Raw genomic sequence first — 23,065 nt, 5'->3', positions numbered from 1 at the left:
ACCCCTGTGTCGAACAACGTCGACAAACTACAGTCAGTAGTGAGCACATTTTTTTTTTTTTTTGGTCCTCGAAAATTTAAAAATTTGCACCCCCCCCTCTTTTAACGCCAGGGGGGGGGGGGTGCCCCGGACCCCCCACTCTGGATCCGCCACTGCTTCTTACATCTTGTTTGGGAATCTCTGGATATATATACTCTAATAGTGAACTTTACCGGTGGAACCTGACAGCTCATTGCTCAGGGCTTTTGTGTCATAAAATATTTGACATAGTCCATGATTATTTAAGAATTTCTGTTCTGAAGTATACTAGCATGACTATTGACTAGGGTATAGTTTTACAACGCTTGGTTAATATATTATTATTGGTAAAAAAAAAAATTGAAAAAAAACACCTAATGTCTGAATTCCGTAGTTAAGACGTAGTGTATTTCACAATCTGATGTAATTAACGTTGTTGAATTATATTTAATTATGTTAAATTATTTTCGTTCTCTGTAACTTCTCATGTACTTTCTTAAGTTTAATGTATTTACCTTGTTAGGCGCCTTGAGCATCTCTTGGGGTGGATAATTATTATGTGCGCATTATAAATGTTGTTATTATTATTAAGTTAGTTTTTTTTAATAAAACTTCGAACAAAACCAAACTTACTGTCATGCTTTGAATATTATTGTATTAATTTTTAGCGAAATTTTTTTTAAAAAATCGTTTCACTTTGTAGGATGACCAACTTATTATACGTATTTTTCCTGTCTGTATATATATAGGCCAACAGTTTATACAAACATCTCCGAAGTTTTGTGAGCTCTTTGCTACTTGTAGCTACTTGCTCCCTCTATAAAGAAAACAATGCCTAATTATTGGTGACCATTGGTCTCCCATGATCCTCATTTTCTTATGTTAATTGAGAGCTGAGTTGATGAGATAGCCACCTGTCAGTGACTTTCCAGGGGGTCTAATTAAAATTCCGTTAATCGTCACATGATTAAGTCAAGTGCTGCGGAAGCTCAAGCTTATAAGTCATAACATGAAGCGAATTGGTCATGATTTCACATCACAGCTGTTATCAAAGGTCTATAATTTCAAATGATAAAAGGGAGAAGGGGTTACGTCACTGTTTATAGGAAACAGACATCCATGAATGAATAGTTATTGTTCATTTCCACTTTGTTTAGCGAATAGGATTTATGCATGTGAATCTGAACGAAGTCTAGCGAGTTAGCCGATCGTGGCACTCAAGCAGATATTATTTGAAATTATTCATTTGGGATGAGGGCGGCGGAGGGGGGGGGGGGGGTCTCCCCAATCTCCCCAAAAGAGAGATACAAGATCGAAAAAATAATAGCTCTAGTGTCATTGCATAAGTAACGTTAGTACATCGATAATTAGGATGATATAATGGCAAAATCTTTAATTGCTCACTAATTCAAAATCCAACACAGTATAGTACTTTAATGTATCTATCTGTAATTCATTGGGACGTATACGTGGAGAAAATTTGGTGATAATGAAGATCCCAAGTATATTGTATCCAACTATCCATCGTAATGTACGCGTCTTCCATCTGGCATTTTAATCGGAGCATCGAGAATGCCATCAGACTAATTCAATTGGCAGGATGTCCTTTACCGATGACCTAATCACAGATACTCCGATCGGATTCTCAATCAGGTTCAGGGGCAACACCATGGTTGGATAAAGCCCTATATCGATTCGGTATTCTCTTTTTTTCTCTGTATTATAGCATTCATTAGTCTTGTCATGATGCTATAGGGGCGGTGGTAAGGGGGGGGGGGGGGAGGGGGAGATATCGTCTGAATAAGTGGAATGTAATGGAATCTACTAATTGGTTGTTGGTGATCGTGGTCTTGCATTGTTGCCTGCGTTAGGAAAAGTGGGAGAACAATTCTAACTACTTGCATACCATACAGTTCATATAAGGGGGGGGGGGGTGTGATACATACATAATCCTACTTACAATAATTGTGTATGTATAGATACAAAATAAATATGTATGTATACGTCACAAACCTCCGAGTAATCATTAAAGACAGTTACAAATATTGTGCTGACGAGGACAACGTTCTATATTTTGGTTGTTGCAGATTCGGCTTTTGGAGGGGGGGGGGGGGGGCGGGGGCCAAAATGTGTGAAAATACAGGGCATAGGGAATTCCTGAGTGCATGGTTAGACTGCAATATAATTAGTCATAGAGGTTATAATAAGCATCACTATCATCTTTTGAATCACTGACCCTTTCCACCTATACCTGCAGCTGAACGCTTTTTTCCTGATTATCCTCACCCACCATCACAACAATCTTTCATCCTCCTCCCTTATCCTGTCAGCCAGCATCTAGCTTTACGGGTCCTCCCCATCATCACCGCGTCCTCCGACGTCGGGGATGATGGATAGACCTATATAAAAGGACTACAACATGGATATGATTTGCTGCTTCATTGTGCAGCACAATCGGGTCAGCATGTTCAGGGAGACGAATTTATATAGAGGCGACCCATACAAAATGTGCCCGGCCTCAAATAATTGTAGCCCCCCCCCCCCACCCCTGGCACCTGATAATGTGCTACCCTTCTTTTGTGCTTTTTCAGAATAATAGTACCGCACTTCCTTTTTAAAAGGATAAAATACTTGTACATGACATGGATTCATCAGTGTGCTTATTTTATGTCTCGAGTCTAAGTCATAATGATTAAGACATATTATCTGATTAATATTACTATGTTTTTGAAATTTGTTCAGGCTGGTTTAATCTGCATGACTTCGTGGCGCCGAGTAAATGCTCAGGTTTAGGCTGGTTTCAACGGGAAAGTTAAGTCTTATTCCCTTAATCATGCTTATGGTATAAACAGTCATGAGTATTATAGCCTACGCAGAGACACAGTGTCCCTGGTATTGACATACACTGTCATACAGTAAGACAAACCTTCGTGTACTAGTATTAAAGGTATAGACCAGTTCTGGTCATGTAATTGCATTGTGAAAGAAACGTTGTGGAATCGATCAGAAAAGGTTGATCATCTAGCATATAAGTATTGGTGTGTACTGCAAGGTTCTGGAATCATCAAAATAATAACAAATTTGGCCCAGTCTTGGTAAAGTAACAAGCACTGTACACAGAAAGATGTATATGGGACTACGCTATCTATCCAGTCCGGATAGATATAATAATTTACCAAATATATCAATTAGTAGGCGGTTTCCCGGCAAAATTCTTATCACGTATTAGTCAAAACATATTCTTTCACGTGATTGGTAATAAGGGCTTCCATTTCATTTTTTGAGAGGGGGGGGGGGGGGTGGGCGTTTCTAAAACTGGTCTATAAAAGTTATTATGTACTACAGCTGACAAATTTTATCATTTTCATGTGAAAATATGTGGTAGAAACTAGAATCAAGATTCAAGGCTGAATCCGTGTACATGAATATTGATCTGGATATTACGGATATTATTACGGACCTAAAATGATTTCTTAACAATTTGCCCCTATAGCCTATAGTATAGTGTTTGCTTAGCTGTTGCCGCCAATATTGTGTACCAATTTTCACAATTCTTTAACAAAAATTGTTTTCCCGCTAGGTCAAATTTCAATGTTTTGGGGATGAGAGGGAGAGAAGGAGATGAAGTGTGTGTGTGTGTGAGAGAGAGAGAGAGAGAGAGAGAAGGGGGGGGGGGGGGCTTAGGACAAAAACAAAAATCCAATCCATTACCAACATGCAATTTCTAAATTCATTTTGTATTGTATTGCCCAATTAATCGCTTCTATCAATCAACTTTAGCAAAGTCCAGAGACAATAATATTTTATCACGAATTGGACCCAATGGTGTTTAGCTCCTCTCATGAACTTCGACGTCCTTCAGAAAATGCGTAATTATAATCGAGTGGCCTTGTGCATCCTCATGATTGATATATTTTGTCACTCCATCTGTCTGCATTTGTGACAATGATCTAACTACAATTATCGTTCAATTTTTCGTATTACATGCCGAAGTCAAACGTTGCATGGTGGTAATTCTTTATCTTCTTTCTTTGGGACGTATATTGTCAATTGAAGCAAAAACAAGTTACATGTCATGACAGTCCATGCATGGTCACACCGTGAAAATCCTTTTTGTGCAATTCAGCAATTTTTGCCAATCCATTTTTGCTATTCCATTTTTGCCTCGATCGTAATATATACAAGATTATAATATAGAGTTGTAGAACAATCGGAACAAACAAGAGCTTTGTTATTGCTAAACAATTCATGTGATCCAGTTTGTTACCTTCCATCGAATTGCTTTTATCTTGCTTTTCCAAATGACATTTTCTGATTTCCAGTATTACATGTACTATTCATAGTAGCGTAGGAAGTTATTCATAATTTCCGAAGATGCCAAAGGTGATGATATGATGGGGATATCATAGTTCCTTCGACACCCTGTCACTGAGCAAACTTAATCTTCTAGCCAGACAGACGGAATTTCCGCCAAGCATAATAAGTCGAGTATAATCGCAGTTCTCCTGTGTTTAATCGTGTCAACTCACGCATTAGTGATGACGGTTCAACACACTGTTGGAATTGTGACAAGAAAATATACTTTTTTAATGTAATGTCTTTTCTGCTCTTCAACATTGTAACATGAATTATTTAAGAATGGTTGTTAAAGCCTTGAACACAAGCTATCCGAGTCCTGACATTTGATACATGTAAATTGGGTTCGATAGGTCAGGGGTAAGATTACTGTGCCAAACACAACAAACATCTGTCATGACGGTGGTGTGCAAAAACACTGACCGAAACTCAACGCTAAATTGTACTTTCTGTATTACAAATCTATCGAATGCAGAGCTCGAAATGTACGTCACTCAGTTATGAAAAGTGACTAGGGGATATTATTATAGTGTGAGTTTACAAATACAATCATGCATGACCACCGAGCTCATCGCCCGTACAAGACTTTTATGATTACTCTCAATACTTGCATTGTCCATATTATTTGCATCATTTGTTTTTAATTGCCGTTAATCAATCCATACAATGACTTTTAGTTTCATTCTCTGAATATTATTCCGGAAACGATTCAGCTTCTAATCATATATATTGTTTATCGCGAATGATCATGTCAAGAGTTACCAACGTTTTGGTTTCCCTCTCCACACCCATCGCCACACTTCTCTTCCAGGTATATATTAGGGCAGGTCCAAGCTATTTGGATTGTGACGTACGGGACATTTAGAGACTTTAAACAAGAAATAACAACATATGAAATTATTTATATGGCTATCTTTTGGTATGAGTCTGTGGCTATTATGGGCTAGTTCATTTGTGGAAAGTTTTAGTTCTGACCAATTTTTTAATTAATTTTAAATGTAATTAATGTGCTGCGTGACGTACGGGACCACAGCGTCACAATCGTCACAATCCAAATAGCTTGGACCTGCCCATTACCAGGGAGATACTGTCTCGGAGTCCCAAATGTATTGGGATGCATACATGTCTAGTTTGATGTAGATGTCCTGAAAACAAGATAGAGGTCACAATGCAACACAGTCAGAGGTCAAAACACGTAATGGTTGCCATGGCCTCAAATCGATCAAATATGAAACTCCGAACTCCTCGTTTAAAGAGAAGGTTGAGTTCTGGGAAGAGGTGCACAATGATTTGTGAGCGTTATCATTGTTATTATGCAAGTGTGGAAAAACATCAGATAACATATGTTTCCTGAAGAACATGGCTTTTCAAATGCTTTCATATTTTAAATATGGCATGTAACAACATACAAATCGGGACGGATTTTTTTTCTCCACATGTTCGTGTGGCCCCATATACATCTTTCTGTGTACAGTGCTTGTAACTTTACCCAGACTGTGCCAAATTTCCTATCATTTTTTATTCCACAACCTTGCAAGTACACACCAATACTTATATACTAGATGATTAACCTTTTCTGATCGATTCCACACCGTTTCTTTCACAATGCAATCGCATGACCAGAACTCAACTTTGTCTTTAAGCATTATACATGTCCATGATTTGAGCATGATGAGAATTGTAAAGTGCTGTGATGTCAAACTGGGTCAAGGTGAAGTTGATGAAACCGTGGTCCAGGATTATACCTGTGTGAGCGACATCATGCAGCATACAACTTGCTTGAACTGTGATATACCAGGGGTGTAGAATACGATGCAGTGGTTCATAAATTATAGCCGTCTGGTCTAGAATAAAACGGTCTATTACCCGATTGGTCTATTCCCATAATGGTCTTTTCCCATAATGGTCTTCACCCATATCAATGCCATGGTCTATACTCACAGAGCCAGTCTACTGTCCACAAGGTCCAATAATCCTTTCGTCTACTTATTATTTGGTTGTAATGACTTTTTAGGCTAATACTAGTCATTTGGTCTAATTTTCATTTGGTCTAATCTCCCATAAGTCTTCTACCCATTTGGTCTATCACTCATTTAGTCTAATTGCCATTTGGTACAATACCCAGTTTTCTAATGCCCTAATGCCCATCAGTAATTGATGGTTATTATTATTTACGATGGCGGGATAGTATAGACGGGCTGGATGTAGACCATATGGGAAGAGAATAATTGAGTAGTAGACGAACTGGTTGTAGACCATATGGGAAGAGAATAATTGAGTAGTAGACGAACTGGTTGTAGACCATATGGGAAGAGAATAACCGAGTAGTAGACGAACTGGTTGTAGACCATATGGGAAGAGAATAACCGAGTAGTAGACGAACTGGTAGTAGACCATATGGGAAGAGAATAACCGAGTAGTAGACGAACTGGTTGTAGACCATATGGGAAGAGAATAACCGAGTAGTAGACGAACTGGTAGTAGACCATATGGGAAGAGAATAACCGAGTAGTAGACGAACTGGTAGTAGACCATATGGGAAGAGAATAACCGAGTAGTAGACGAACTGGTTGTAGACCATATGGGAAGAGAATAACCGAGTAGTAGACGAACTGGTTGTAGACCATATGGGAAGAGAATAATTGAGTAGTAGACGAACTGGTTGTAGACCATATGGGATGAGAATAACCGAGTAGTAGACGAACTGGTTGTAGACCATATGGGAAGAGAATAATTGAGTAGTAGACGAACTGGTTGTAGACCATATGGGAAGAGAATAACCGAGTAGTAGACGAACTGGTTGTAGACCATATGGGAAGAGAATAATTGAGTAGTAGACAAACTGGTTGTAGACCATATGGGAAGAGAATAACCGAGTAGTAGACGAACTGGTTGTAGACCATATGGGAAGAGAATAACCGAGTAGTAGACGAACTGGTAGTAGACCATATGGGAAGAGAATAACCGAGTAGTAGACGAACTGGTAGTAGACCATATGGGAAGAGAATAACCGAGTAGTAGACGAACTGGTAGTAGACCATATGGGAAGAGAATAACCGAGTAGTAGACGAACTGGTTGTAGACCATATGGGAAGAGAATAACTGAGTAGTAGACGAACTGGTTGTAGACCATATGGGAAGAGAATAACCGAGTAGTAGACGAAGTGGTTGTAGACCATATGGGAAGAGAATAACCGAGTAGTAGACGAACTGGTTGTAGACCATATGGGAAGATAATAACCGAGTAGTAGACGAACTGGTAGTAGACCATATGGGAAGAGAATAACCGAGTAGTAGACGAACTGGTTGTAGACCATATGGGAAGAGAATAACCGAGTAGTAGACGAACTGGTTGTAGACCATATGGGAAGAGAATAATTGAGTAGTAGACGAACTGGTTGTAGACCATATGGGAAGAGAATAACTGAGTAGTAGACGAACTGGTAGTAGACCAAACGGCAACTCATCGATGCAGTCTGTTATTCGGATCATTGTGTATAATAACAGATCCAACTATTATCGCAAATACGGGCATCCATTTTCCAGCAGACTCACCCCCCCCCCCCCCCCAAGATCATTCCACCTGTAAGAAATGTGCATCATAACTTATAAATCATTTTTTAAATGGTTTCAATTACTCATGGCTGTGCTCTAATTGCTTTGCGGAAGCACTTACAGTCATGAAGCGATACTTGATAAATTGTACATCAGTCCAATTCATATCAATATGGATATAGATGTGAAACTACAAACGCAATTATAATAGAGTGCTTAGTTTCGTCCAACATGCTTGGCGTATTCTACATCAAGTACAGTCATATTCTGTTATGTTCAGTATCATGTATATTTCAGGCACCGAAAAAAATATACCTTTGTTTTTATCCCGAAGAACGGATATGAAAATGCATCGATGCTACTTCCATCACTGAGGAAAATAATGATCACTTTAGAATTTGGTAAAGTTTCCACCTTGTGTAAAGATTTTGTTTTCGCGCTGAATGTATAGTATCCCTTTATGGAGTAAGTATCTGATTTATAGTGTATCAGGTGGATATTCTACACAAGGTTGCCTAATAGAAAAAAATGTATATCATACAGCCATTATAGTGATGGTAGGCGAAGTACGTGTTGAGGGTTCAAATTGATATTCCAAAAGGTATCCTCCAATGGTATCCTAGTTTTCTTGTCAGATGAAGCAAAATTGTTTTCAAAGACGAATATTAACTGAGTTGTAAAAATTGTTGTAAAGGATTTCCTTATAAAACAAAGTTGAGCATCTGGATATGGAACGTCGTAACATGCAGTCTTTTACATCATGTTCCACCCGTGTCTCTTCCAGAAAAGAAATGATGCTATAATATATTGTTTAAAAAATAAACACTGGTATGAACGTAATTATTTTTGTTTTCCATAATGATTCATACAACTGTATAGGGCCTATTGTCAACCATTGTCATAATCATGCGGGCCTACTTGACTGTTTGCTCGTCATTGCGTATATAGCTGTGGATAACATGCGGAAACACTAGACAAGGCTGGTACTATAGTTCCGTGATCGTTACGATCCATATAATATTCACGGTCAATAATAGGCCCACATTTATTGGAGGATATATTACTTCACTTTCAAACAATAACAACCGGGTTTCCTTGAATTTCCTTCCTTGATCCGATTAACAGAATGATTATTGGAGTTGTTTGCTGCTGCCGGAAACCCCCTCTCTCAATCGACAAACATGGGTGACATTATAGACATATTTCCTTATACGAATTTTACCAAACCTATTCCTTTGACTTTGGAAAACGCGGGTTGACATGCTACATATTTCAGGAAAACTATACAAGTACAAAGTTACTACTGTTTTTACCTCACTAATAGCTATAGAAGCTATTGGCGGATTAAGGGATGAAGGGCTGGTGGGGGGGGGGGGGCGCTAGGGCTCAACCGGCTCATTCTAGTACTCCACCATAAATCTTTTTTTTTTGCTCTTTTCAAATTTAAGACTAAATACGATTGGGATTGTGATTTTTTAATTCTATTGTTTGTTCAAGTTTTTTGTTTAGACCTTGCCTACCTTTACAAATCCTTGGTTCGTCTTTAATATAGCCTACTCCGTCATCAATTTGGGATGCACGGAAACTTCTTGGCTCTGTTGTATATTATCATATTGTTGAACTGAAATAATAATGATGTACACGCGTCAGGTGTCTAATCTGTGAGCTGGAAACCTTTGCACGCGCAGAAATGTCATGGCTTTCTTGTGCACTTTGTTACGTTACTATCGTATCATTGAAATTGAGAAAAAAATGTACAAAGTCGCACACGTGAAAATAATTATGCAGAATATGAAAACGATTTTGTCCGTTCTCACGTGTTCAGTGTTGTTCCCTTTATTTCGACATTATCTTGGATTTGTTCGCATGCACATACTGCAGCCTAGCCAGTGAACACGGTCGTATCTCATTCAATTCAATTAAATTCAGTTCAAATTGTTTGGCAACACAAAAAAGTACAAATCATAAAAACAGAATACATAATAGGCCAGGAATAATATTGTAAGAAGCAACTGGTCTTTATCAAATCAAACACATGAATTACAAAAGAAATCAAACTTACATGGTTTCAATATACATATATTTTTAAGACCGAACCGAGTTTGGATTATACACCGTCTTATACTTTTTGAAGGCTTAGAACTTTAAGAGAGATTACCGAAGTGATTCTTCCAGCTATCCAACCATTTTTCTATACGCAACATTTTACTTTCTTATCATTTGAAATGTATGTTATATGTATGTTTTTTAGAACTTGTATGTATATATGGATTTCGGAAATAAAAACAAACAAAACACAATTTAATAGTAAACCGCCGAAGTGCTTAGTCTTTCAACTTTTCCAGAAGAAATTCATAATCTACAAAGTCAATTGCTTTCTTCAGATCTAACATGCCTGCAATAATACTAACTTCCCATCATCGATACTTATGAGCCAATCACCCGTAACAATAATATTGATAGGGCAATGGTCGGAGAATAAAGTGGCCTTAAACATGATTGATACTCAATAAAATTATTATACGTTTTTTATTTCGATATTAATAAGGTTAAAGACGATTGTTTCAAGTATATTTGATAAAACTGCATGGTAGAATTGAGATTGGCCTATAATAATCCCAAGCCGCTATTCCATAGGCTAATACACGTGCAACTTTCCATTGAACAAGTAAATACTCTGTAATGCGTTAACGGTCGCTTTTATATAGAGATATCCCCAACCACAATTAAATAAGAAAACATCTCGAACCATTCGAGAGAGATAAAAGTCACCATGATGTAAGATTTTGTTTGGAGAATCTTGAATCTTCCTCTTCCGATTGGGCTACATCACTGGGCTGTGTTTGTCTCGATAACGGAGATGTTTAGCTCGTTTGATGGAAGATAAACGATGAGGATGTTATTCCGATACATCTCGACACGTTTCTCATGTTGGAACCGTCCAAGGGTCATCTGGTTTGACCTGGAAATGTGGGATGAGGGAGGAATGCCATGTTTGCTTGCATCGGTGATGACACAGTGACTCGAGCGAGCGTCTTGAGAGTACCAAGTCTATTTTGAGTTTAAAGGTACTATGTCCCATTTGCAGGCACAAAAAATGAAAAAGTTAAATTCCAACTGCATTTGAAAGATAATACTAATTTAGAACTTCCCTAAAAAAAGGTGGGGCTTGAAAATGTCTTCAAATGGGAAAATAACGACTATTAGTTGTCAAATCGACTTTAGGGCTATAGAGCCCAAAAGTAATAGTCTTAGTTTTCAGACAATTGTACCGAATGGTCATACGTTTTATGCTGCGCAAAGATTCAATCGGTTTAATCTTGGCTATCACAAGAAGTGGATTATTGATGTAGACAAATGCTCATGTACCCTTTACAACTCTTTTCATGTATGTTATTACCAAAGAAGAAAAAAGCCAGTCAGTCACTCAATAGTGTCTGACAGTAAGGTCTAGCAAGTAAACGGGTTTCCTTGCATAATTTGAATATGAGGACACTGCTAACGTTTAAATTTCACAGATAGGACATACATGACATATTCGTAATTCCAGCAAAGTTCTACAGCATTTGAGGTTGGCTGCAAAAGGGACATACCTTTAAAGGCAATTATTATAGGCGATACTTAGCCCTTTTGTTTATAAACTCTCCGAGTCGTAATAACTCACAAAGAGTTCCCTTACATCAAGACATGAATTAAAATCCATGGGGTAATCCTTAACTTTGAAGTTTGTTTATTTTTTGTTTGTTTGTCTATTTCCCACCTTGTTGGATTACTTGGTTCCTAATATATATTAACGTGAGTGTTTTTTTTTAATGACGTGTATGATAACAAAACGAAGGAAATCAAACCCATACCGTGTTACTGAAGCAGTTTGACTCATGAAATCTGTGTTATTCAATCATATCACTTGTTAACGTTATATCATTTTGGTATGATGATGAATAATAAATAACTTTCATGGACGCTGCAGTCCACCTATAGTATTCCGCAGATTCGTAATTGAAAAAAGTAATAATTCTGCTTCACCGCATGCAAAAAGCAATATATCATTTTGAGCGATCGTGCGTGGCACGTCATGGTATGCCAGACAGAGGATTTGAAAAATCACTGATATTAAAAAAGTGTCAACTTCAATTACATCTCGGAAGAAAGAATACTTCCTAATATTACACTCAAAAACATGGTTGGGAGATTCAAAGGTAATATTTATCAGAAAATGGTTTAAAAAAAAAAACTAAGCCAACTGTGGTGGCTGTAATGGTATGCTAATCCTATGGATATTACTTCGGCTGAGTGGCAGATTTAAGCTCATCCACTTTTACATTGATTTGATATCCTTCTGACTTTTAAAACTCAACAGACCAAGTTTTCCAGTTGTGTGACATTACAGGGACACGAGGCTGCATATCCCTCCCCACCACATTTAATGGTTAAAATAAAAGAGAAAAAGAGAAAATTAAATTCATGGAGAAGAGAAGATTGGTACAAAAAGAGATCTAACCGACCCTGCCCCACCCCTATCCCCAGAAGATTGTGGTGACAATATTTTTTCTTTCTATAAAATTATTATTTGAAAATAGTGAGTGGGTAATCCTGATGATACCCTTGTCCTCGTGGATGCTATGGTTACGACGTTGTCATATACGAACATATATAAAAATAAATATAATAGCCAATGTAACTCTGGAAGTAATAGATCTAAATTATACCAAATATCTTTGGAAGATCACGAGCATAACCTTTCCTCATTCGATAAACCATGGGGCCGTGAAAGAAATTAAATCATTGGCATTGTCATTGTCATGTAGTAGGTCCATGGATATTCTATTCGGTACATACTCCCCTTTCTCTCCCCAATTCTCCCTCTAACCCCCCCCCCCCCTCTCTCTCTCTCTCTCTCTCTCTCTCTCTCACTCCCTCTCTGCCGTTCTCCCATGGGAGATGGAGGGCGTCTAACATGTCACCCTTTTCAGTGTTTACTGTGTGAAGAAGATTGAGCTCTGTTTAATCAAAGATCTCTTTGGTTTAATCATTGACCCTGGTTGTAATCAAGATGGAATACCTGTTTCTCCCTTCTAAATCTCGAGATGGGGTATCTCATTTGGGGGATTTCCCTTTCTATAGTGTTCAATTCAAGTATGGTAATTTCGCAATCGTGTCTTACGTATTTTATAGATTACACTCACATACAATATTCAGGCTCATTTTAACCATGGACCTGCTACGAAATGCTTTAACTGTGAAATCCAATGTGTTTGAATTGCACATCATTATATCTATCTTGAAAAGTTTAAAAGTAGAAGTAAGAAAGTTCCAAGGATGTTTTGTCTGTTGTAAAGTCGAAATATGTATCTCTGGAGTTGTTATATTTATATTTTTGTCGACAGAAATATTCGTCTATATTTGGAGGAGTTTTTATAAAATCACACCTACATAACTCTACTATAACTCACACCTACAATACATGTAGATCCTAATAAAAAATTAATGATTGGTCAAACGCGGTCTCGTGTTATTCATTTACTGATACTATCCCACGTTTTTCATGAAAAGGCGTGCAATGCAATAGTTTCCAGTGCTATCTATTACTTGATGTATTCGTTCAATTAATGTGTTCTCAATGTTCATGCAATTCGGGTTAATTATTGCCCAGACTTCGGATAGTGCTTTAAATTAGCCGACGACGCGACGGCGCCTTTGCATTCTGCCTGGCTATATATCAATGTCGTATATACTCGATATTCTCGCTAACCCTCAAACATGCCATTTAAAGGGGAATTAACCTCAAAACACGTGTTAAGTTTTTGTAGGCCATTTATAATATTATCTGAAAAATATGAAACATCATACATTTGACGAAGAGAGGACGTAACTCTTCTTCAGAATCCTGCGTCTTTCGCGGCTCTGAGAATTTTCAGAACGTCGCCATTGTGTTTGCGCACGACCCGTTCTATGACGTATTGCATGGATTCGACTGCTATTGCGTACGTACGTTTCCCTGCTGTGAACCGTAAAATGATCAGTGCAGATCACATCGTTTTTCCTGTCGTAATTTTTGTCCAGAAATTTCTCCACCTTCAGAGCTGGTACCTATAGCTTAAATATTTCATTGCGATTGTGGTTGCAATATCACGGGCGGCGATCCCCAAAATATATAGCAAAAACTGACTAAAAACTGAAGCACTCTCTAGCCTATGGAGGGCCCAAGAGTGCAGCATTTAGACTTATGAAAATGCAAACATTTTTTCGCTCGCCCGCTACGCTCCCTCGCATAAAATAATTTTATTTGGCCTACAGCAATGTTTTTTTATATCAAATGAAACGTTATGTTTTACTCTCTATGTCATGATAGTGCCTCGTAATAATTAGTCGAGAGGTTAATGAAAAACATCTCTTTTCTGGCCGCATGTAGGATTAATACACAGATACAAGCGCTCCCATTTAAAAATAAAATGTTTTCAATAGTGATCGAAAAGTACCCGATTGCGTTTGTCTGATAATTTAAGATCGAGAGAGAAAAGTCAACACTAATAAAAAAATTATGAGGTGATATAATTAAGATAATAAACATGACTCTAGAAAGTTGCAATAATTGTTGATATCGCTAATTTTGAAGATGATTCTATATTACCAGATGTTTTAATTATCTGTCCCTTGATACATACAGATTTCGAAGCACTACGTATAGTGAGCTTGATTCCCGCGTTGTTCACATGTACTTAGTACATCCTGCACGGTTAGTATGAAGAAATAGGCTGGTGGTTATTGGTTTCCTTTTCAACCCTGGCACCTCTTATACCCTAGACTAGCAAAACACAAAACACGATAAACATAATTATAGACACAACACGGTGAACAAAATATCAAGATCATATATTTTGATGGGCTTTTGGGTTAAAGACAGAGTTGAATAGACTGGTCATGGGATTATATTGAGAGAGAAAATGACTGGAAGCAGTCGGGAAAGGATCAGATTATGTAGTAAATAATACTTTGAAGTTTTGGAACGATCAAAATGAAAAGACATTGATTGAATATTTTTTTGAAAATCACATACACTACGTACAAAAATGGGTTATTATAGGACTATACACCCTTGGCATGTAAGTTTGATCCCTACTTTTCAGCGATTGCTCGTCAAACTTAGGAGGGTTATTTATTATTAAAGAGCAATCATTTTCAGAGAATATCCTGCTGGGATATTATTTCATCTAAAGTGACATACAAGTATTACTGAGAAAGCTCACAATTTTTTTTTACCATCGTTACAACTCAACCTTTGCGGTCGGGTGTTGTTTATTCCCTCAATTTAGGGTATCTCTTAAAGGTACTATGTCCCTTTTGCAGCCAACCTCAAATTCTGTAGAACTTTGCAGGAATTATGAATGTGTCATGTACGTCCTATCTGTGAAATTTAAATGTTAGCAGTGTCCTCATATTCAAATTATGCAAGGAAACCCGTTTACTTGCTAGACTTCACTGTTAGACACTATTGAGTGACTGACTTGCTTTTTTTTTCTTCTTTGGTAATAACATATATAAAGAGTTGTAAAGGGTACATGAGCATTTCTCTACATAAATAAACCACTTCTTGTGATGGCCAAGATTAAACCGATTAAATCTTTGCGCAGCATAAAACGTATGACCATTCGGTACAATTGTCTGAAAATCAAGACTATTACTTTTGGGCTCTGTAGCCCTAAAGTCGATTTGACAACTAATAGTCGTTATTTTCCCACTTGAAGACATTTTCAAGACCCACCTTATTTAGGGAAGTTCTAAATTAGTATTATCTTTCAAATGCAGTTGGAATTTAACTTTTTCATTTTTCGGGCCTGCAAATGGGACATAGTACCTTTAAAGGGATAGTTGAGTTCTGTTGCAGAGGGCGCTAGACAAAATAATTTTTTTGTGAGATAATGAAAAACTGAGTGTCAAATTTGAAAGAACATACAATTTAAATGACAAAATCGGTTCAGAGACAGCTGAAATATCCATAAATATAATGATTTCTAATACACCACAAATATTAAATAATTTGAAAAAGCCGTTGAAAAAAACGAAATAGCGCCTTTTACGTCGTATTTCAGCCAATGCCGATGTTGGCTTTTTTGATGGCATTTTCGTGTAGGTTATATTACGCACAATCAGCCGGCCCATGTATTGTTATTTTTAATTAAAGTGGAGGAAAGAATTGGAGCTGAATTGGTATGATCGTATTGCCTAAATTTCACACATTTTGGGGTCTAAAATTACCTTCATAACAATTTTAGGTTCTAAAAGGGCACTAGAAATGTCATAGGTAAGAATAAGAGCAATAACCATGCGCTGTGAAGGCATTTGCGGTCTGAAAAACAGAATTCAACTATCCCTTTTAATAAGGTGTAGCCGTTTGAACTGGTTTTTCATAATTGCATTAGCTGAATGCTCCATACCTGCAGGAAACAGATTCGTTTTTACCCAATGAAATTATAAAATACTACGTGCTCTCGAACGCCTCAAAACATTTTATTGTCACGGATCATTTTGTACCATCCTCGTTCATACGCTTGGCATAACTATTCTATTTTTGAATAGACTAATTATGCACCGTCAAGAAGAAGAAAACAAGAAAAAGAAAGAAAGAAAAAGGAGGAGGAGGAGGAGGAGGAGGAAAAGAAGAAGAAGAAGTTGTTGTTGGTTTAATATGGTGAAATACGATGAAATTGAAAACGAGGAAGAACAACAACGACAACATGGAGAAGGAGGAAAAGGAGAAGACTAGTGAGAGGAAGAGGAGGAAGAAGAAGAAGATTTTGATGAAAATGAAAACGAGGAAGAACAACAACGACAACATGGAGGAGGAGGAGAAGGAGAAGTAAGATGAAGAGGAGGAAGAAGAAGAAGAATTTGATGAAAATGAAAACGAGGAAGAACAACAACGACAACGTGGAGGAGAAGTGAGAGGAAGAGGAGGAAGAAGAAGAAGAAGAAGAAGTTGTTGTTGGTTTAATTATTAATACGGTCGTAACGAAGCGAATAGGAGAGCCTGGAACCAGAAATAGCTGGTACCGGACGACGTTGTTGATAAAGGTCTTGTTTTCTGTTTCGAATCGCAAATGTCCAAAGAAAGAAAGAAGAAGGAGGAGGAGGAGGAGGAGGAGGAGGAGGAGGAGGAGGAGGAGGAGGAGGAATTTGAGGAAAATGAAAACGAGGAAGAACAACAACGACAACATGGAGAAGAAGGAGAAGTGAGAGGAAGAGGAGGAGAAAGAAGAAGAAGTTGTTGTTGGTTTAATCCGGTCGTAACGCAGCGAATAGGAGAGCCTGGAACCAGAAATAGCTGGTACCGGACGAAGTTGTTGATATAAAGGTCTTGTTTTCTGTTTCGAATCGCAAATGCCTAGCTTTGGAGCAAACACTTCACCCCTTGGATAAAGAAAGTATATATTGACATATTCGTGTAGCAAGTACATAATATTGTGAGGACGTAAATATACCAGTCGTGGCACGACCCTACGAACACGCTTTCTGATTTGTAGTATCGTATAGTACAGGTCCATCATGTCATTGCTGATATAATACTCAGTTGGTAAATGATATCGACATCATTCATACAAGTTCACATGCATCAGTGTGTATAGGATGAAGACTGAAGTTACAGAGATTAACAACTCACTGTCACCCGTGTCATACGGGAGATAAGACAGCAACGAACTCATTACTAGAAGGCGGCCATAGAGATACATTTGTACAGCTAAACCGTGTTACGGTAGCAGTGGCAACGAAGTCTTAACTTGAGAAGGTGTAATAACTCCTTGGTTCAACGCGTGGATGAAAAACTTGAGTTAAGTTTTTAAAACTCCGCGGTAAGTTAATCACGATTTTTGATCAATTGAGACGTGGTATATTGCTCAGTATGATATTGTGAGCATTGTGATCAGGGGTATTTTTCGGGAACATTATTTCACTCTCGCTCTACAGAATGGTTGCGGACTTGCGGTACATGCACGGAACAGCACGTGATCATCCGTGTTTTTAACTAAACACCGTGACCAGATATCTCTTATCGACTGGACTCTCTCCGTGTACAGCATATACTTAAAGGCCAAGTCCACTCCAAAAATAACGTACATGTATTTATAATAGAAGTAGACAAATCAGACAAACCAATCGAAAAAAAATTTGAGCAAAATCGGATAACTAATAAGAAAGTTATGAATTTGTAATGACATGCAAAACTTTGAAAATCACAAGACAAATTGGCAACTCACTCATGAGTCTGTGAGGTCATTGCCTCACTATCCACTAATTTTTTTTTTTTTATAGCGATATTGCAAATTTCCCATTTTACCCCTAAGAATCTTATTCCTCACACAAGCATCCGAGTTATGTTTATTGTAATATGTTTTTGCGTGGATGCAAAAACATATCCACGCAAAAACATATTACTATAAATAGAGTTATTTTTTCAGTTAAATCATGAAAAATGGGAACTTTGATAAAATATTTAACATCAGAATCAATTATCATGAATATAACTATATTAAAAAAATAGTATAACTTCTTCAAAGTTCATAAAAGATTTTGTGAAATATCATGCACGCAATATGATACAAGTCAGAAGAAGTCGGTCATTCACTCAATAGTGTCTGACAGTGAAGTCTAAAGAGTAGAGAGGTTTCCTTGCATAATTTGAATATTAGGACACTGCTAACGTTTAAATTTCACAGATAGGACATACGTGACATGTTCATAATTCCTGCAAAGCTCTACAGAATTTGATGTTGGCTGCAACTGGGACATCCAAATATCTTAGGGTTTTTGTTCTATTATTTTAGTACAGAAAACAAATTACAGGACAATATTTTCTGGACTATATACGGAGACAAATTCTCTTTTCCTTATTTAAAATTGACCATCGTAAAAGTTTCATTGACGTTATCCACGTGCTGTATATACTGCATTCTTACCATTTTGGATGGACAGTTATGTTGTTGGTTCATCCTTTTTGACAGGCTAAACTCCTTTCTCCTTTGCTCACATAAATAAATTAACGCTATATAGCACTCACTGCCTGGAAGATGCATACATGGTGTGCATGATGATATATCACCTCATTAGGATTATCTTACATCCGTGTATGAATATGATATTCAAAGACAAGCCGTATAGCTCGTTTGGTATTCATTCCACAGTTTGATCTGCAAACTGTAACAAATCAACGTGATACTTACATGTAGCATGTATGTATCAATGTGTATAATAATCATATCTCTAACTTAAAATTGACAAAATTGTGATCTTGACAATTTTTTACTATTGATGACAAGCGCTACATTCTTCGGGGGCATCATAATTATAATGCTGAATAGGCTTTCTAAAGGGAATTAAACAAACCCCTCTCCCTGTATTTACATTTCGAAAATAGATTACCCTTTTCATTAAAAATGAATGAAACAAGCTAGTCCGTTAAAATCCCAATATCCAATTTCCCAGTAGTTATATGAGTTTGTTATTTCCGATGCAGCTAGATGTAGGATGTATGTTTGGTCCTTGATATCTGTTTGTTTAGTTCTTCTTCCTTCCTGCTTCGTGATAGCTGACCTAGAATATTCGAGTATTACTGGTTATTTTTTGAAGTGTATATAGGATATGGAGAAAACATGATCATACCAGGAAATAACACTCATACAATATCTGCCCATTATTTTAAAATGCACTTGTAAAGCATAGTCTTTTAGAGTCATTCCTTGTGTATTAACATCGCTTTTCTTCAGGTTATCTTCGTACTACCGGGAAAACATAAATTCTTCGCATTATTTTACAATGTATCGGTAAGCTTTATAGTCTTTTTGCTGGTATACTGGACATAATTATTTAAATCGCTTTTAACCAGGTTTTCTTCATAATTTCTTGTTCGCTTAAGGCGATTGATGCGAGGAATGCCCAAACTTTCACTTGTCTTATGGAGTAGTACGAACTAAATCGTTCAAGAGAACTTCTCTTTCGAGAGGATCTGTGCTAAGAGAACCCGTGTTCTTCCAAGTCAAAGTTTAAAATATCTTTGATAAAATAATATAATTATCGAAGTGATGTTATAACTCTCCGCATATCCTGTCGGTTTACCGTTTTATTTTGTGTTTTACTTTTAGTCGATTTAATGTCTATTTTATGATGTATCTCTAAACGATATACCGTGTGAGTAAAAAAAAAGTTTACACCTAGAAAATTGCTAATTATTTTTAAAATCATCCATGAACAGTAAATTATTATACATCTTATGAAACAGTGTTTTATTCCGAATCATTTGGTACCATTTTTGTGTGGTATGTGTTCACGCTTGGATGAACAGGTGGCATTGTTTGCGAGAGTGCAAAAATCGACTTGCGCCAAAGTGATGACTTCAGTATGTATTATGTTGGGATTAGCGGAGTGAGAGAATGGATTGAATGTATCAAATGAAATGCATTGCATATGTTTTTTGCAAAGAGCAAAGTCACACACACCCACACACACGCGCACAAATGTTCGTTGATATTTGATATTCGATATTTGATATGTGTGGCATGATTAATTTTGTTAGGAGTGTTATTGTTAGTGTTACTGCAAATACCGAATTAATACCCAAAACCCAATTGTTTTATTCGAATATCACATAGGCAACTTTGGCGCAATTCGATTTTTGCACTCTCGCAAACACTGTCTCCTGTTCATCCAAGCGTGAACACATACCACACAAAAATGGTACCAAATGATTTGGGATAAAACACTCTTTCATAAGACATATAACAGTTAAATGTTCATCGATGATTTTTTAAATAATTTGCAATTTTCTAGGTGTAAACTTTTTTTTGACTCACTCTGTATTTAGATAATGCAATGTTTTATTTGATAAGGGCCGTGTTATTTTTTGACTGCTATATGTCTAATAATGATTTAAGTTACCTTAACAGCGCTCTCGATTGAACACTCTCAAAACCACATATTTATGAATTCAGTATTTCGCAGGGATATACAAGTACATTCTATTCAATGCAGAAAAAAAGGATATAGCCTAGTAATAGTATGGAATAAAAAAAAGCAAAACCATGATTTGTTTTCTGAGGAGTATGTCAGCCCACCACTCCAAGTACTAGTGTCAATTTCCAGCTATCAAGTTCAATATTTTATCGTTTTCATTTCCATCTCCTTAACCTACTTTCGTTCCGACTTGCATCGATTGTAAACGGGACCACTGACTACTAGGTCGCGTGTGTGAAGTGGTGAGGTAGTTCTGCATCAAATTTCATGAATGCGTATTATAGCCATGGGATGAAACTGAAATCATCTAGTGTGGTACTTGGAGAGAAATGTCCATTGGTGAACGTTATTATTATTCAAAAAAAGCATTCATCACCATCTATGCCAACCGGAGTATCAGACTGTGTTTAATTTATACATGGTGTCTTGGTAAAGCCAACCACTGTGGTGAAAATATACAATAGGCCATTTTCGTAATGTAACAACATTCAATGCATATCACGTCTTTGTAAAGTGCCTCAATACGTATTATGTCACTCACCTGTCACGAATAATTGTATTTCAATAATCAGAATGCAAATTGCATATAATAACGTGTTGTTAGGTAGGGCAAGCTATAATGTTTGTTATTCCTATAACAAAATATAATACAATTATTCATAATAGGTGAATAAAATAATTCGTATCGAGGCCCTTCACATTGACATAATTATTATGTATTAAATATGAATACATTACGAAAATGGTCTATTGGAAGGTGAGGTGTATGACGAGGGCCCCGTCTTATACAGTGAACAATATACACGGGGGCTCGGGGCGAATTAGCCCCCGAAATGCCTCAAAGAGCCCCCGAAAATCAGAAAAGAGTCCCTGTAAATATTGCATAGAGTTCAATGCAAAACAAATTTTAGAATGTTATTTTCATGCAGGCAAACTTGAAAACTAGCCCCCTAAAAATAAATATTATTTTTTTCCCTGGGACTCTTATTCAAACTGACGATTGATGAAAATCAATCGTAAGTTTGCAGTCTTCTTTCTCTTATAGTTGCGATTGGTATCAATCGCAAATAAGTTGCGTCTGATATCAACTCTTTATAAGACGGGGCCCTGAACTCCAAAAGTGCTTAGCCTAATGCTACAGTCACAAAGGTTCGTACGAACGTTAATTTCGTACGAATCTCCATGTCTTCCCAAATTTCCATTGTCTGAAAATCGTTCGTACGGCGTTCGTAGCAGTTCGTAAGGCATTTGTGACCGAGGCTTTACCTTGAGTTGTAGATTTACATGTAAAATAATTGCAACCAATTCCAGCACTGCATTATGGTTTACCACTGTTGACACTTGATTATTATTCGTTGAAGTTTTAAACCTTTTCTCCCTTCTTTTCCCCTTTATTCCTCTTTTTACCTTTCAGATTACTTCGTGATGGTCATGTAACTAGATGTTAAATCCAGCTAGCTGTTGAAAGTGCGATGACTGGTTGGCCAAGCTATGAGATCAGCTTAGACAGTGGCTAATGATAACAACTCTATTCGTATATATCGTATGGAGGTGAGTATATCTTCAGACATCAACGAAACTATAGTTAAAGGTAAAGACCAGTATTGGAAACGCCCCAATTTCAAAAAATGAAATGGAAGCTCTCACTACCAATCATGTGAAAGAATGTTTTGACTAATACATGATGATAAAAAAAATTGCCGGGAAACCGCCTACTAATTCATATATTTGGTAAATTTGTTTCTCTCATGGTCTGTGAGAGATATAGGGTAGTCCCATATACATCTTTCTGTGTATAGTGCTTGTAACTTTACGAAGAATGGGCAAATGTAATTGGGAGCTTTTTAATTTCCGATCATGAACTATTGGGGGGGGGTGCCTCTCCCCAAGAAGTGTGAAAATGTCAATATTCAGGTAACCATTTAAGGCATTCAGGCAGCGAGATGAACATTACAATTTTCTCGTATCTTTAGTATATTTTGTTGACGAAATATATGCTTACCTTAATAAAGTTATTTTTGTGTTGCTCGCAGGTGGTAGAATTTTGAAATGTCTGTAGTGGAGTGTATCTCACAGTCTTGCTTATTACTATGATAATATTTTTTTTTATAGGATATTCCATGATAGCGTGTAA

General features: G+C 37.1%; 1 protein-coding gene across 3 annotated transcripts in view; it reads left to right on the top strand.

Moving 5' to 3' along the window:
• Window positions 1-23,065, top strand: part of LOC115919040 (carbohydrate sulfotransferase 11-like) — a 47,733-nt gene that overhangs the window by 3,434 nt on the left and 21,234 nt on the right. Inside the window, exons 1-2 of one of the 3 annotated variants that reach the window (XM_030997656.1) lie at window positions 17,317-17,777; window positions 22,346-22,482. The gene's annotated coding sequence lies outside the window, so the exon portion shown is untranslated. Of the gene's footprint in view, window positions 1-17,316; window positions 17,778-19,621; window positions 19,746-22,345; window positions 22,483-23,065 lie in introns of those variants that run through there. The other 2 variants (XM_030997672.1, XM_030997665.1) reach the window with 2 other exon arrangements.

Source organism: Strongylocentrotus purpuratus, unplaced genomic scaffold (assembly GCF_000002235.5).
Source record: "Strongylocentrotus purpuratus isolate Spur 01 unplaced genomic scaffold, Spur_5.0 spur5_contig_858, whole genome shotgun sequence".
Taxonomy (NCBI): domain Eukaryota; kingdom Metazoa; phylum Echinodermata; class Echinoidea; order Camarodonta; family Strongylocentrotidae; genus Strongylocentrotus; species Strongylocentrotus purpuratus.
This window is presented reverse-complemented; position numbering and strand designations above follow the sequence as displayed.